The following is a 14,959-nucleotide window of genomic DNA, read 5'->3' as shown; positions in this document are numbered from 1 at the left end:
GGTGTAAGAAAGAGTGGAGAGGACAAGAGAGAGAGGAGAGAAGAAGGAAGAAGAATGAAGGAAAGAGAGCGTGGGATAAAGAGTCCATCCACATTCTAAATGGAAGAAAATATGTTTAGCCTTTTAGGTGGAAGTACAGTTGACAAGGGCAAGACACCTGCTAGAATGTTCCAGAACAATTTTCTAATAGTGTAGATAGGAGTAATGTTTGTGTATATAAATCGTCCTGTTTTTGTACTTTGTTACATTTGTACTTGGTGCAGAGTCTAAAGAAGACCTTGCTAGAAGGTTGAAACGTTACGTTTAGTTCATGTTTTATAATAAAATAAATATCTGCTTTGGTCAGCATATTGAGTTTTTCACATCATGGAAACAAGGCTTAAAGGTGTTAAAATATTTATGTAAATAAGATGCCAGTATCGAATGTTCCAAGACTGTGTTCGAGGTGTACCAGAAGTGGCGAAGTGGGATTTTATGTGTAGTGTATCCACTTAAGTTAGTTTAGTCATGATATTGTAATATACCATAAGAAAACTAATTAATTCTAATTTTGTTTTAATTGTCTAATTTATTGTTTCTATATCTTAAGCTGTGACGAACACTACTTGATTTATAAAAAAACGTTACCTTGAAGAATATATTTATGATAATTTCCACCCGTCACAAAATTTGTCACACCCGTCGCACTCTAGAACGTTAATGAAGAAAGTTATTCTAATATTTTAAAAAATAAAATCATTTAAATGTCTAGTACATTTTCTTGTGAAAATAAAATAATATTGTTTCAGTAAATCCATACACTTCACAGAGTTTCCTGAAAGAATTAGGAAAGTCCTAAATCATATCTCAGAAGTGTCACACCCATCACAAGTACAAGAAATATATTTTCTATAGCTGAGAATTGAGATATGGGAGGAATATTCTGAAATTAAATAACATTCATGAAGGAAAATGAAATTACTTGAATTGATAGAGCTGCATATATGAAGGTGCTAACAAAATAATTTAAAAAATGAACGTAAATTTGTCTGAATGTGAACCCGAAAAATGGAATTACCCATACATAATAAACATTTTCATATAAACTGAATGAAAGGTGAGGCTATTGAAATATTATTAAGTGATGTTGCTCCCAAGTAATCTTTTCATTGTATGATTGATGGGAATCACAAAGTTCAGTAGCTTTAATTAATTGAATTGATGTTTGAATTCCACTTCACTGACAAAGTCTAATCGGAACTGCACCTAGTGTAAAATAGTATCTAAACCACTGTGTATTGTGCCTTCAAACGTGTATCCAACACGAGACCAGTAGATTTCATCACCAATCATTTCATATATTTGCTGACATTATGACAAGGTAGTTGAAAAGTAACATGCACTTGTTAGGCATATCAGGATACATTTAATTCACATCTGAAGTTATTTATTGAAACAATTCACAAGACAGATGTGAATTATTAGTTTCTAGTATGAATGCAATCCTCATTACATGCAACTACACGTAAATGAATTAAGAGTTAAAAATCCACATAATATATCATACATAGGATATTTAGTTATGAGTAGCGTAAAACTTCACATTATATCTCAAATTTTGTTTCAAATGGTAGATCTCTTTGAAAGAATAATTAATATTCATTCATACAATCCTCTTCCTAATAACATTTGCAATCATAATCAATTCTCGTTTGTGGAAGTAGTACAAAATAAGTATTCTAATTGATATTTTTTTAAGTTCCTCACAAAGTGGTTATTCCTTTCTTTATTCCTCACATAAATATTTAACACTTACATTCATATATATTTTCAATAACAATTCTGAAAGTCACGCATTTGCATATTTATAAATATATATAGTTGTATTTTATTGTGTCACGATTAATTAATTTTTAATATTTATTATTTTCTAGAACATAGGCACCGTCATGGAGGTATGTGTTACATTTTTATTGACTGCCCATTACTATATTTCATTTTTATTTAAAAAATAATATTTTTTGAAACATTAAAGTTCCACAATATAAATATAATTATTGTATATCTTTGTTTGTGCAAATATAGACATAAATAAAAAAACAACCTAATAGTGTTGCACGTAAGTCTTGATATCTGTAATTTTTACAAACAAATTGAATTTATTAGATTTGCTGGCTATTTTCACACATGTAAACTAAAACAAACCACAATTCAAAATGGTGTATGAACTACAAGACACAAATATTAATAATTTAAATAAGACGGTAATATTTATTTTCTCTCCTGAACTTAATGATCTCGCTAACAGTATACACTAGATAATATATATATATATCAGATTTGTCATTTAAATCTGGAACCCAAGAGTTAATATCATTTATCTTTGAATATGTTTTGTCCTATACGTCTTCATGGCGTGGTGCTAAGCACAGGAGAGCACTTTCCTTTTTTTTACCTAGAAGGAAAAAAACAAATAAACCAAAACTACACAGTTCATATTAAGCACTAATCGTTCCAATTTACTGGCAAATTTTTATGCTTTATACGTAAGAGATTAATTATGAAATTTTAATCTTTATCTTAAAACGCACATAAAAATATACTAATATAGAATTTAACAGTTCTCAAATAATTACTAAGCTTTTGATTGAATTCTTTATTTTGTTTTTCTTCGCTGCCACTCGTGGAGACGAGGATGAAATATGATGAAATTGGTGAAGGGACGGACACTCACAAGGAATACCCATGGCATTCGACTCGGGATTCGTGGTGTCGTAGTGTGCTATGATAGCTACTCCGGTACAGAGGGCGGCGAATTAAAGGCTTATAATAACATTTTTGCCAATAAATAAAATCGTATTTAAATTTCTAAAATGCCTTTCTGAATTTCTTTGTGTTATTCAGAGAAAGATACTAAATCAATAAAGTTGTAACAGTGATTAGTTATAAAATACTTATACAAATAATGTGCCATTATCGAATAGCGGGGTAGAGAACAGTCCAGGATATCGGTGCCAAGTAGTTTCGACAACATGACATAGAGGGGGATTGAAAAGAAAGTGTCCAATGATGACCTTGAGGCAGGCAGCGTGCAGGTCAGTTGAGTGTAGTTGAGCGGCGAGGAAAGTTGTGAGTGTGGTTCCGTGGGTCAGCATGGTGTTAACGGTGCAGCAGCGTATCTTTATTGACGAGACGTATGCACGCCTCGGTTCTTGGGAACAGTGTGCAGATTTGTTTACGACGGAGTTCGTGGTGAATGGAGTTCCAGCGAAGGCCCCAACCAAATCAGTAATGCAAAAACTGATTGCAAAATGGCAGGAAACCGGATCTGTGCTGAATAGGCCAAAAGTGCGTCCAAAGACTGTCCGCACTGAGGCAAAGGTGGGCGTCGCAGCGCAGCTAATGATACGCAGTCCACGAAAATCATCTCAGCGTTTGGCACAACAGTTGCAGGTGACCCAGTCAACCGCTATGCGGATCCTGAAGCAGGACTTGAACTTGCACGCATTCAAAGTTACCGTGATGCATCAGGTGCGGGATGTGGACAAGGCAACTCGCGTGCAGTTTTGTGAGTGGTTTCTGATAGGTTCGGAGTGAAGAACATGGTAATGTAGATTAATATAAGTTGCACAAGATAAAAACCAGATGGTGAACAATTAACATATTTAATATAAACTGGACGTTATGTCCGAAACATTCAAATACATTGAACCCATGATATAGCAAGCATTACACAGAATACATCTGTTTATGATTTATCTTCTTCTGGCCGTGAAGACCAAACCTTGTAGCCATATGCTTAATACCTAGACCGTATCATCCCTCCAGGTGTCCCATTAAAAAAAAATCAGGTATGCTGATGACCGTATCGATCTGGTGGGCGGCGAATCCTGGTAGACCTTCTCGGAGACGAGTGAGGTGTGCTAGGACCTGGTCTTGGGTATCCAGCTCTGCGTGGGGTAGGTTCTGGTACTGTTCCACCGGGATTTGTTGAATTTCTATTTGGTATTGTAACGTTGAAGTCGTCGTCATCTGCAGTGTCACGTGAAACACGTCTCTTCAACCACCTGGGATGTACCACTCGTTTGATACCATCTTCCAACATTATCTCGTAGAGGATGCTATCCCCAATTCGACGAATGACAACTCCTGGGATGTAATTTGGAGTACCGTGCTTAGGTGATTGAACCCAAACTGCTGAGTTGATGGCGAAAGTACCATATCTCGATGAAGAATCGTTCTGAAACTTTGCTAACTTCCTCGGCTTGAACGGAGATTCACTCGACAGAGGCAGATTGTTTGGTTCCCACCAAAATCTGCGTCGGTGTTTCAAGACAGAAAGTGCTGGTAGGCTTCATTTTCCACCCAGTCGCGTGTTCCGAAGGATGAAAAGAAGGTTGGCGATCCACATATCAAGTTCAAGCGTGCTCAGATTGGGTTTGTCGGTTATAAGCTTGACAAGAGCGGTTTTGACAGTATGAACGTATCGTTCGGCTAAGCCGTTGCTAGGGCTGTGATAAGGCGGTGAAGTAACATGTTTGATGCCATTCTTAAGGCAAAAGTTACGAAATTCGAGAGAAGTGAACGTTGGGCCGTTGTCGGATACGATAGTATTTGGTATCCCTAGCGTGGCGCAAGATTGCATAAGCCAGCGGATAGTTTCCTTTGTGTCCAATGTGTGTACAGGCAATACTTCCGTCCACTTGCTGAAGTCGTCTACTATCAGTAGGAACTTACGCCCTGCAAAGAAAAAATGGTCTATATGCCATCTCTCGTTCACGTACGAAGCGAGAGGCCATGAAGAATCGGGTCCGCTGCTGACCTTAGGAGCATTAGCTCGGCATGTATTGCAGCTCGCTACAAAATCCGTAATCTCTGCTGACATGCCTGGCCACCAAAATTTGGATAGACATAACTCTTTCATGCAAGGTGAACCTATGTGTCCATCGTGTAAAGCTCTAAGAACTTCATTCCGTTTAACTGTGGGAATGATAAGTCTACCCGACCACATGAGCGTTCCCTGCTCGTACGTAAGCTGAGCTCTTCTTTCGAAGAAAGGTGCGAGCTTCTTCCGTTCGGTAGACGTGTCGAGTTGATCTGGCCAACCATTTACTACACAGGACACAACTAATGAGAGCAGTGGGTCTTCTGAAGTGGCGTTCTGTATTGAGTCTCGAGAAAGAGGAGCTACAGCGTCTTCAATAGACCCGAAATATGCATGAAGTTCTTCTTCCCCAGCTGGTATTGTGTCACGTGTTTGCGTAGGCAACCTGCTTAGCATGTCAGCTACTTCTACCTTGCTGGAATGAATTATATTATATTGGTATGAAGATAAAAGTAGAGCCCATCTCATCAATCTATTGGATGAATGTTTCGAAATGGCTCGATCCGGAGAAAATATAAACTTTACAGCACGTGCGTCTGTAACAATCTCGAACTTGTATCCGAGTAAAAATTTGTGAAATCGCTTGATACCGTGAACTATGGCTAAAGCTTCTCTCTCTACCTGGGAGTATCTCCGCTCCGTCTCACTGAAGGTGGTAGAAGAGCAGGCGATAGTCTGTAGACCGCTTTCAACTCGATGACACAATTGCGTGCCACAGCCGAAAGGAGAGCCATCAGTGATAAGTACAACAGGCTTTGTTGGGTCGAAAGGCACAATAGGATTTACCTGTCGAAGTTCCGCCATGATGCTGTCGAACTCGTGTTGACAGTTATCGTCCCAGTTCCAAGAGACGTTTTTCTTGAGTAAAGAAAGTAAAAAGTGAAGTTTCGAAGCTAAGTTCGGTACAAACTTTCGATGAAAGTTGATCATTCCGATGAAGGAACGTAATTGTGATTTGTCTTGAGGTGGTGGAGAATTTAGGACGGCCTCCAAGTTCTTGTCTGACGGCCGTATACCAGTGACGTCAATCTTGTATCCTAGGTACTCGATAGATGAGGTTAGGAATTGGCTTTTGCTGGCGCTCGCTTTGACATTGTGTTTGGCCAGACGATTCAGGACATCACACGTGCGTGTGAAGCATTCTTGCAATGTTTCACCTCCGACGATGACATCATCAAAGTAGAAGGAAACTTCGGGAATGTCATATCTTCGCTAGGACCATTTGAAACAGATCTCCACTTATATTTATGCTAAAAGGTAGTCTGTGAGGTTTATATAATCCCCAAGGTGTGTTGACGACAGTGATGCGTTTGGCAGCTTCAGAAAGTTCCAACTGTCCGTAAGCCATTTGAGGGTCAATTACCGTAAAGTATTTACACCTGGCCAACTTAGAGAAAATATCCTCGACTTTAGCAATGGGAAACTTGACGTTTTCAGTCATTTTATTCACCGTTCCTGAGAAGTCAGTGCAGAGACGAAGTGAGCCATCTTTCTTGGTAACAACGACAAGTGGTGAGACCCAATCAGAATATTCGACCGGTTCCCATAACCCTACTTTCACTAGATTTTGAATAGAATCCTGAGCACGGTCTCGAATACCGTAAGGAACTTCGTAATGTCTACGAAATATCGGTGCAGAGTTGGATCTCAGTGTTATATCGACCAAATAAAGTGCAATTGGCTTGGACAAATCACCATCAAAGATTTTCTCGTATCTAGAAGAAATTTCTCGCCTTAGGTCGTCGGCACCAGTGTTAGTAATAGTACCTTGTACTGTGTTAGTTGAAAGAACACTGGCTGTAACTAATAATCGCCTCCAAGATGGTTGAATAATGTCCAACCATGTACGACCGATCAATGGATATAAAAGTTTCTCCTGGCAGAGAAAGACAGGTAAAGTATAATCCCTATTGTCTAAGTATAGTTTGACGGATGTTTGTGCTGTAACACGTACATATCCTTCGTTTACACCTCGTAATCGTAGGCTAGAATTACATTTACATAGTGTGGAAACAACTGATCAAAATACTTTTCGTTGAAAAGAGTAACAGCAGACCCAGTGTCTACTTCACATTTAACAATACACTTATTGATTTCGAGATTTATTATGAAGCTATCCGAACTGAATTGCAGCTCCAAAATGTGTTGTGTAGAAGTAACCAGTGTGGAATGATGACCGAGCGCATCAGTGTTGAGATGGTTGAAGCTGAACGTATACAACTCATCGGATGTTGTGCTCCGTGAGGTTGAACTGGACGTTCTATTCACGGTTCTATCTTTCAGCTTCTTTCTGCATCGTATATTCCAATGGCCTTGTCGTTTGCAGTAGCTACAGATTGCGTTTCTTGCCGGACATAGACCTTGTGGGTGATTCTTTGTGCAGTTGCCGCACTGGGAGTGAGGATTTTGCTTGGTAGCAGTTGAGTTCTGAGGTTGATTCTGTTCCGCTTCATTTCTCCCGGGCGTGAACTCGTCGAAGGGTCTGTGTGGCGATCTGGATTCATCCGCGTTAAATTTCTTGAGCTGGTGGCAAAAGTCACAGAATCTGCTATGTACTTATTCGAGAATAATTTAATTTCTCGTTCTAATAATTCACAATGCAAAGCAATTTCTTGACATTTAGCAAAGGAAAGATCACTTTCAGATAATAATCTTTTTCGAGTACTGTCAGATTGTACACCAACAAGAAATTGTTCAACAAGTGCCTCATCTAAATACTGCTCATACGCACATTTGGCTGCTTGTTGTTTGATTCTCACTACGAATTGAGTAACGGATTCCCCTGGAGACTGAATACATTTTCGAAACTTGAACCTCTCTGTAAACTTGTTTGTTTTGGGCCTGAAGTGCTGAACCATTTTGTCGTGAATGACAGTATATGTTAGATTATATGGCATTTCAGGAGCCGTAATATTGCGAAGTACTTGGAAAGCCTTAGGACCAATGACTGCTAATAGAACTGCTGCTTTTCTTTCATTTGCCACATTCTGGGCAAGGTAGAGTTGATCAAAACGCATGAAATAACTCTCGATATCTTCATATTCTTCAGCAAATTCGCTGAATGTAATGTTGAGAGCCATGTTGTTGAAACGTCAAATTACGTTAACTGATAGAAATAACTGGAAAATATAAAAGTTACGATGTGTAACTGAAACTTGCTTTTGCTTAAGCGTGAACAAAATTAGCAAACTGAATGTTACCTGTAAAACACCGTCTTGTTGATTTTCTACATGAAATCGTACTTGTCACTATCCCGTGCCGATATGATTAGAATCCTTCAAATCTTCTGTTCACTGTCCGCAGCGCCAAATTGATAGGTTCGGAGTGAAGGACATGGTAATGTAGATTAATATAAGTTGCACAAGATAAAAACCAGACGGTGAACAATTAACATATTTAATATAAACTGAACGTTATGTCCGAAACATTCAAATACATTGAACCCATGATATAGCAAGCATTACACAGAATATATCTGTTTATGATTTATCTTCTTCTGGACGTGAAGACCAAGCCTTGTAGCCATATGCTTAATACCTAGACCGTATCAGTTTCTGTCCAATATTGCTCCGGAGGTGCTGCAGGATGGTTACTTGTTCATTTCCGATGAAGCATGGTTCCATCCGTCAGGCTACATAAACTCCCAGAACACGCGACACTGGTCAGGTGACAATCCACACGTGTTCATGGAGGTTCCACTGCACGCCCAGAAACTCGGTGTCTGGTGTGCCGTGTCGTCACGCCGCATCATCCCCGTGTTCTTCCATGAGACTGTGAACTCGGCTCGTTACATCAGTAACATATTCAACGTGTTTGTTGAACAACTGACTGAAGATGAGCGAAGGAACGCTTACTTTCAGCAGGATGGAGCCACGGCGCATACAGCATGTGCAACGATCACGCGCATTGAGTCAGTGTTCCCGCCTGATCGCGTCATCAGCCGTGGCACGAACCAACCTTAGCCACCTCGTTCTCCAGATTTATCACCCTGTGATTTCTTCTTGTGGGGAGCTCTAAAGGGAAAGGTGTATAGCAACAACCCTCACACACTCGAAGAACTCCAGAACAATATTTTCACAGCTATCCAGGATGTCCCGCAGGATGTCCACGCCCGTGCTTTTCAGAACATGTGGTATCGTCTGCACACGTGCCTCGAGGTCAACGGAGGACACTTCCAGCTCCTCCTCTAGGTAGGTTGTTGTCACACTGTACTGTATTTACAGAAGAGATGTTTCATTCATTTACGTTTATGTAAAGTTGTCTAAACTGCTTAGCACAGATATCCTGGACTGTTCTCTACCCAGCTCTTCTCTTCGGTGTACCAGGTTTGCCTACATGCAAGGAGCAGATTTTCCACGGGGCCTCTTTTAAAAGACTCACACAGTATTAGATGCTACATGCGTAAGAAATTAGTTATAAAATTTTAATCTTTATCGTGAAACGCACATAAAAATACACTGATATAAAATTTAACAGTTCTCAAATAATTATTAAGATTTTGATTGATGGAATTAATTTATCTTACTTCCCTTTTCTGCCACTCGCGGAGGCGAGGATGAAATATGATGTAATTGATGAAGGGACACTCAGAACAAACACCCATGACATTTGACTTGGTGTACGTTGTGTGTAGTGTGCTGCGATAACCAATCCGCTACGGAGGTCGGCGAATTAAAGGCTTACAAAAACATTTTTGCCAATAAACAAAATAATATTTAATTTTCCAAAATACCTTTCTAAATTGTTTTCCGTTATTCAGAGAAACATACTAAAGCAATAAAGTTATAACAGTCCTTAATTACAAAATAGTTATGTAAATAAGATGTCATTATCGAATGTTTCAGGGTTGTGCTGGAGGTGTACCAGCAGTGGCTGTGAGGTAGACTTCCAACACACAGGAGATTGTAGGGAATACAATTTGTATGACTCTCTTGGTGAATGCAGGAGAGTATGTGGTAAGTGTCATGGCGTCGTGTTTCTATATATGTGAAAGTGGACAAACAAGGATATTTTTTTTATTCCAAGTATCACTTATGAAATTAAATTAAAGGGAAAATTATGCACAATTTGGATTTAATATTACAAATATTAGTTTCATGGCTTTTATCAAAACCTATTATTTTTTTACGCTAACTTTGCTGACCAAGGCTATGTATTAAGATTTAAAAACACTTCACATGTTATGTTTGTACCCTCTATAAGGATCTTCCTCAGGCGAAGTAGTATACAGGGTGTTTCCGGACTGATGATACAAACTTTCATGGATGATGGAGAAGGACACATGTATCAATTTGAGATGAGGAACCCTGGTCTGGAAACGACTTAGTCGAAAGTTATAAGCAAAAATCGGTGTATGAAGATGTAATGCTTTCATTACCTGCCAAAGTTTCACAAGCTGCTACATTCACAACTGTTGTTCAAAGTGGCGTCCCCAAGCTTCGCTGCAGGCATGTCATCGTTGCACAACGTTCTGGCGTACCCGTTGGAACAACCCCGGGGTCGTTCTCCTGGCAAGAATTTTCGCTGCCTGTGACACTGTTCGAACGACCCCGGGGTTGTTCCAACGGGTACGCCAGAACTTTGTGCAACGATGACATGCCTGCAGCGAAGCTTGGGGACGCCACTTTGAACAACAGTTGTGAATGCAGCAGCTTGTGAAACTTGTGCAGGTAATAAAACTATTACAACTTGATACACCGATTTTTGCTTATAACTTTCGACTAAGTCGTTTCCAGACCAAGGTTCCTCATCTGAAATTGTTACATGTGCCCTTCTCCACCATCCCTGAAAGTTTGTATCATCAGCCCGTAAACACCCTGTATTAATAGTTTAGTATTTAATCAAGACTTAATTATGTTACTATTAATTTTTATAGAAGTGGGATTGTATATGTAGTGTCTCCACTCAATTTATATGTAGTTTAGTTATAGTATAGTAATATACCATAAGAAAACTAATTAATACTAATTTTGTTCCAATTCTGTCAATTAATTGTTTCTATATCTTAAGCTCTGAAGTACCCTACTACATTTTTGAAACAAATATTATTTTCAAGAATATATTTATAAAAATTTTATCCCGTCACAAAATTTTTAACACCCCTCGCACTCACGTTTATGAAAAGTGTATTTTCTAATATTTAAAAAATAAAGTCATCTAAACGTCTAGTAAATTAGTTTTGTGAAAATAAAATAAAATATTTTCAGCGTGGTTCTATGCACAGGGGAGCACTTTACCTTTTTACCCATATATTTCACAGAGATTCCTGAAGGAGTGAGGAAGGTCCTTAAGTCATGTCTCAGAAGTGTCACACACGTCACAAGTAAAAGAAATATATTTTCTGTAGCTGAGAATTGAGATATGGGAGGAATATTCCCTGAAATTAAGTAACTTTCATCAAGGAAAATGAAATTACATGAATTGATAGAGATGCATATAGGAAGGTGCTAAGAAATTAATTAAAAAAATTAATGTAAATTTGTTGGAATGGAATTGCCCAAACATAATCAACATTTTCATATAAACTGATGAAAGGTGAAGCTATTAAAATATTATTAAGTGATGTTGCTCCCAAGTAATCTTTTCATTGCATTATGGATGAGAATCACAAGATTCAGTAGCTCCAATTGATTGAATTGTTGTTTGAAGTCCACTTTATTGACAAAGCCTAATCGGAACTGGACCTAATTTAAAATAGTGTCTCCACGACTGTGCATTGTACCTCCACCGCGTATCCAACCAGAAACCAGTAGAATTTAAAATCACCAACCATTGCATATAATTGCTGACATTATGACGACGTTGTTGAAAAGTAACATGAACTTGTTGGCATGTCACATCTGGAGTTATTTATTGAAACAATTCACAAGACATATGTGAATCATTAATTTCTAGTATGAACGTAATCCTTATTACATGCAACTAATTCCATTAAAAGTTTAAAATCTACATAATATGTTATACGTAGGCTAGTTAGTTATGAGTAGCGTAAAACTTCACATTAATTCTCAAACTTTTGCCCCAAATGGTAGATCTCTGTGAAAGAAGAATTAATATTCATTTATACAATCATCTTTTGTCTGTGGAAATAGTACAAAATAACTGATGTAATTGTTATTTTTCTTTACTTCCTGGCAAGGGACTATAATTTATTTATTTCTTGTATTACACAGTGTCAGGATTAATTATATTTGTATATTTAATACTTTCTAGGGTATTTGCCAGACCCCTATTCTCAAGGTATGCGTCACATTTTTATTGACTGCTCTTTATTACATTTCATTATTATTTATTAATTAAATTTTTTGAAACATTGAAGTTTAACAATATAAATATAATTTTTGTATATCTCAGTTTGTATATTTGTATATATAGATTTAAAAAACCAACTTAATAGTGTTATATGTAAGTCTTTAAATCTGTAGTTTTTGTAAATTAATTAAATTTATTAGAATTGCTGGCTATTTTCACACACATGTAAACTAAAACAAATCACAATACAAAATGGTGTATGAATTACAAGACACAAATATTAATAATTTAATTAAGACGGTAATATTTATTTTCTCTCCTGAACTTAAAGATCTCGCTGACAGTATACACTAGAGAATAATATATATATATATATATATATATATATAATATCAGGTTTGTCATTTGAATCTCGAACCCGAGAGTTAATATCATTTAACTTTGAATATGTTTTGTCCTCGAAGGGAAAAAACAAACAAACCAAAACTACACAGTTGTATATTATTAAGCACTATACGTTCCAAAATATTGTCATATTAAGATCAAATGTGCGAAAGAAATGAATTATCAAATTTTATGATATATATATATATATTCAATAACAATTGTGAAAGTCACGCATTTTGATATTTATAAATGTATATAGTTGTATTATATTGTGTCACGATTAATTACTTTTGTATATTTAATACTTTCTAGAACATTCGCACAGTCATGAAGGTATTGGTCACATTTTTATTGACTGCTCTTTATTATATTTCATTTTTATATAATAAGTAATATTTTTTGAAAGATTGAACTTTGGCTTTATAAATATAATTCATTTATATCTTAGTTTGTGAAAATATAGATATAAATAACAAACAACACAATAGTGTTGAATGAGAGTTTTGAAATCTGTAGTTTTTAGAAACAAATTGAATTTATTAGATTTGCTGGCTATTTTTACAAACATGCAAACTAAAAAAATTGACAATATAAAATGGGGTTTGAACTAGAATGTATGATATATATATATATTCAATAACAATTGTGAAAGTCACGCATTTTGATATTTATAAATGTATATAGTTGTATTATATTGTGTCACGATTAATTACTTTTGTATATTTAATACTTTCTAGAACATTCGCACAGTCATGAAGGTATTGGTCACATTTTTATTGACTGCTCTTTATTATATTTCATTTTTATATAATAAGTAATATTTTTTGAAAGATTGAACTTTGGCTTTATAAATATAATTCATTTATATCTTAGTTTGCGAAAATATAGATATAAATAACAACAACACAATAGTGTTGAATGAGAGTTTTGAAATCTGTAGTTTTTAGAAACAAATTGAATTTATTAGATTTGCTGGCTATTTTTACAAACATGCAAGCTAAAAAAATTGACAATATAATATAATATAATATATATAAGAAAAATGTTCATCACTTTTATCAATTTGAAATTGCAGACATTTATTCCTTGGTAGAAAACATTTGTATCACTCACACCCAGTAGCGGCTATTGGGTTCCAATACTAGGGGGCCAAGGTGCAAAAGTGGGGGAGGGGGCAAGGACAATTTAATTTCCCTTGGTACATGAGGTTAGTGTGGTGCAAAAGTGGCCAAAAGTAGGGGGGGGCAACTGCACCCTCTCGGCCCTCCCCCTAATCGCCGCCACTGCTGACACCTGTAAAGGAATACGAACCAAGTTTTGCAAAAAGTACCATTGTCAATATTTTGGAACTTTGTGTGACTGGTGGTTGTTCTACATGAAAAATGTTTTGGGTGTGCTCCCCTATGGCGCAGTGGTAGTGTCGTCGCCTTGTAATCAAGGGGTCATGGGTTCGATATCCGGTGGAGGTACATAGTGGTTCGGATCCCACTTTAAACTATAGGTCGAGTCCCGATTAGCCTTATTGTGCATAAATTGACCAAATAAATGAATCAATCAAAAATATTTTCTCTCTGGTGTAATTTTGGAAGCATAATTAAAAACTGCTGTGAATAATCTCAATTAAATTTATAAGTTACTATGTAATGTTTTGTGTAGAGGTTGTTATGTGTTTGGGTGTATTGTGCAGTAGTTGTGCTCTGTAGTGTGTTTGGGTTTGTCTTGTGTAGTAGTTGTGGTGTCTAGTGTGTTTGTGTTTTTCTTGTGTAGTAGTTGTGATGTGCTTGTATGTGGGTTTGTCTTGTGTAGTAGCTGCGCTGTCTAGTGTGGTTGTGTTTATCTTGTGTAGTAGTTATGCTGTCTAATGTGTTTCTATTTGTCTTGTGTAGTATGTGTCTTGTGTTGCAGTTGTGCTGTCTAGTATGTTTGTTTTGCGTAGTAGTAATTTGTTTGTGTTTGTCTTGTGTAGTAGTTGTGATTTGTTTGTGTTTATATTGTGTTATAGTTGTGATGTGTTTGCGTATGTCTTGTGTAGTAGTTGTGCTCTCTAATGTGTTTGTGTTTGTCCTCTGTAGTAGTTCCTCCATTCATATTGGGGGTTAGGCGTAGAGCTGACAACTCTGCACTGTAAAAAGCCATGTCAAGAATCAGCAATATAAGGCCATGGATGTTCCCAAGGTAAAATATTCCGGAGGTAAAATAGTCCCCCGTTCGGATCTCCGGGTGGGGACTACTTTGGGAGGTCCCTGGACTAAGGATAAGATCTACGTTAGGAATAAGGATATTAAATTAGGCACCTGGAATGTTCTGAGCCTTTACCGGCCTGGGGCATTTCAGTGTACAGTTAATGAGATAGTTAAGTATAAATTAGATGTAGTAGCTGTCCAGGAAGTTAGGTGGCCAGGAGAAGGGAATTGTAAAACTAAAAATTATACTTTTTTCTATGGTGGTACTGAAAAT

At 37.0% G+C, this 14,959-nt stretch overlaps 1 long non-coding RNA gene across 2 annotated transcripts in view; it reads left to right on the top strand.

The window, feature by feature from the left end:
• The window catches only part of LOC145978627 (uncharacterized), an 88,896-nt gene that overhangs the window by 21,183 nt on the left and 52,754 nt on the right, over positions 1-14,959 (top strand). For both annotated transcript variants that reach the window (XR_014440727.1, XR_014440728.1), the window contains exons 2-6: positions 1,914-1,934; positions 9,709-9,819; positions 12,077-12,103; positions 12,815-12,835; positions 13,240-13,260. This is a non-coding gene — a long non-coding RNA (uncharacterized LOC145978627). The remainder of the gene's footprint in view (positions 1-1,913; positions 1,935-9,708; positions 9,820-12,076; positions 12,104-12,814; positions 12,836-13,239; positions 13,261-14,959) is intronic.

The sequence above is a fragment of the Lepisma saccharinum genome, chromosome 25 (assembly GCF_977018435.1).
Source record: "Lepisma saccharinum chromosome 25, izLepSacc3.1, whole genome shotgun sequence".
In the NCBI taxonomy this organism is placed as follows: Eukaryota; Metazoa; Arthropoda; class Insecta; order Zygentoma; family Lepismatidae; genus Lepisma; species Lepisma saccharinum.
The sequence above is the reverse complement of the archived record's forward strand: the minus strand, read 5'-3'. Positions and strand labels throughout refer to the sequence as shown.